Here is a 2,899-nt window from a genome sequence, read left to right on the forward strand (position 1 = left end):
GTTGAAAAGGGCTTGGTATCTAACACAATGAAATCAATAGGGAAAATAAATTCCCTCACCTTTAGTAAGACATCCTCAACCATCCCTTTAGGAATCTTAATAGACCTATCTGCCAACTGAAGAGTAGTTCTAGTGGCTTTCAATTCTCCCAATCTTAGTTGCTTGTACACATGGTAAGGTAAAAGATTCACAATTGCGCCAAGGTCAAGTAAGGCATACTCAATGTAGGTGTTACCTATGACATAAGATATGGTACGGCTCCCTGGATCCTTATACTTGGCTGTTATAGGTTGAGTAATTATGGAATTAATATTACCTGTCAAGAAAGCTTTTTTGGACACACTAGTGATACGTTAGTGAGTACACTAGGCAGGGATCTAGGATATGGCATCCAAAAGAGGGATGTTCATTTCTACTTTTTTGAAGACTTCTAAAATTTTATCCATGGAAGCAATCTTCTTTTGTTTACTAAGTGATTAGGAAATGAACATAAGGATTGGTAGGGATTTGCCCTTTTTCAAAAGAATCATTTTTGGTTTCCTCAACCAAATCATCTTTAATTTCAAAAGAATCTTTAGGTTCATCAGACGAACCTGGAACAAGAGGCACACTTGTGTCCTCAACTGAAGGAGAGTTAACAAGAGTAATAAATGGGAAAGATTTAGGAATGTTCTGTTGGTACTCTCTATCACTCTTAAGGGTATAAACGACATTACATTGGTTAAAGAGCCCTTGTTGGGTCTGACCTTGTACTATATTCAGTGGTGCATTAGTTGGTGTTTGTGAACTAACAGGCTGATGATGCATAGGGTTAGGCTTTGGTTGACTGGGTAAAGTTCCTTTCTCCCTCTCATGCATAATTGAGATAACTTGGGTGAGTCCCCTCGTAAGATTTTGATGGCTTGTCATGAGGAGGACCATATTTTTTTTCAATTCACTTATTCTGCTTGCCTCTCCAATGTTGGTAAACCCAGGGGGTTGCTGATAAGATGATAGGAGAGGGGCCCTAAGAAAACTAGCCTGAGGTCCTACATTTGACCTAGGAAAAGTATTTTAGAAAAAAGATTGTTGTGCAAAGGGAGGCCTTTGGGGTCCAGGTTGACCTTGATTATGAAAATTGGAAGGCCTTGCGTGGTTGCCCTGATTCCAAGAGAAATTTGGGTGATTTCGCCATCTTGGATTGTAGGTGTTACTATATGGATTATTCTGGTATAAGGCATTAACACTATCATTAGAAGTGCCCCCAGAGGTGTTGGGACATCTTCTATAAAATGTCCAGGGGACTGGCACCAAGCACAAATCTTAACTAAATTGACTGATGATGGCTCTCTAGGAACAATAACCTCAATCCTCTTGATTAGGCTATACAAATGGGCTTCCTTAGCTACTATCCCATCCACAAAATATCATTTTCCTCCTATGATTCTTTCACTCTCTTGGGTTGATTCCCACTCACAGGTTTTGTCAGCTAAGTCAAGTAAGAATTCCCATGCCTTTCCTTCATCTGTAAAGGATGTGAATCCTCAGGGCATATAGAATCTATAATTTTCTTAGCTGGGTAATCAATACCCTCATAAATTATTTGACATAAATGCCATAAGTCTAGGCCATGGTGAGGACATTCTTAAAGTAGATCCTTAAATCTCTCCATAAGCTTGGAAAAGGAGTCACTAGGCTTTTGCCTAAACTGAAGGATATCACTTCTAAGCTTATTGGCCTTGTGAGTTGGGAAAAACTTCTTAAGGAAGACAACTGTGAACTGTTCCCATAAGGTTATGGAATTTGTGGGTAACCCATACAACCACTTCTTAGCTTAGTCTTTTAATGCAAAATTGATAAACCTAAGCTTAACAGCATCATCAGAAAGCTGTTGGATCTTAATTAAAACACATACCTCTTTAAATTCCCTTAGAAATATAAATGCATCCTCAGAGGTCAACCCATGGAAGTGGGGCAACATAGTGATGTATTGAGATTTGAGTTCAAAATTATTACCCTGGGCTTGTGGTAGAACTATGCAAGAAGGTTGGGCTGTTCTAGCAAGGTAGAACCTATCATTTAGTGATTTAGGTGAAGGGTTTTGATGTTGGTGTCCCATATTGAAAGGTTTTAAAGAGAGCAAATGTATAGGGTCACTACTTATTGGATCTCTTCTTTCTAATCGATTCTTAGTATTACGTACCCACCTAACTCTCATGCAACAGAAATCTACCTACAACTAGAGTAAGACAAGTACAAAAGAATGGATAGGAAAAAACTTTTTTTTATGATTTTTTATTTTTTTGATTTTTTTTGGCATTTTAGGAGCTTACCGGCAGGGATCTAGGGTTACTCAGGTCAATTCTTTAGGTACTGCTACAGGGTGAAACCTGTCTTTATCATACTGTGAGGCATGGCGACCTCAATCGATTCAACAATTATTACAAATTGTTCTTCTCAGGAATTCAATAAAAGAAAAGAAAAAAAATAAAGCAAACAAAGCACTTCGATTTATCAAAAGAAAGCGAAAAATAACATGGAATTGTCTCCCTGACAACGGCACGAAAAATATGTTTGAGATTTTAAAATGTAACCGCAAGCGTACGGATCAATGTAATTACGGGTCGAACACATGGAGAGCAGTCACTGTATTTTTTTGCTTCTTTTAATAATGTGAAAGTGAACCAATTAATGGTTGTGATCTAATTCTAATTACAATCCTAAACATATGTATCTTAAATAAAGTCCTAACCATTCGTCATCTAAGAATTTAAATATGCAAGCCACACAATTAAAATTAAATAAATAAATAGCTGACCACGCAATTAAAAAGCAATGAAGAAAAATAAAATACTGAAATAAAAATAAAGTAAAAGAAAGGGGATAAAGCTAGAGAGAGACTCACAAGTAGGTTTCTCTA

General features: G+C 37.2%; 1 non-coding gene across 1 annotated transcript; it reads left to right on the forward strand.

The window, feature by feature from the left end:
* Window positions 1-1,604: 1,604 nt before the first annotated feature.
* LOC122082929 lies at window positions 1,605-1,711 on the forward strand. The gene has a single exon (XR_006141467.1). It is a non-coding gene; the product is annotated as a small nucleolar RNA R71 (small nucleolar RNA).
* The last annotated feature ends 1,188 nt before the right edge of the window (window positions 1,712-2,899 follow it).

This window comes from Macadamia integrifolia, chromosome 6 (assembly GCF_013358625.1).
Source record: "Macadamia integrifolia cultivar HAES 741 chromosome 6, SCU_Mint_v3, whole genome shotgun sequence".
Taxonomy (NCBI): domain Eukaryota; kingdom Viridiplantae; phylum Streptophyta; class Magnoliopsida; order Proteales; family Proteaceae; genus Macadamia; species Macadamia integrifolia.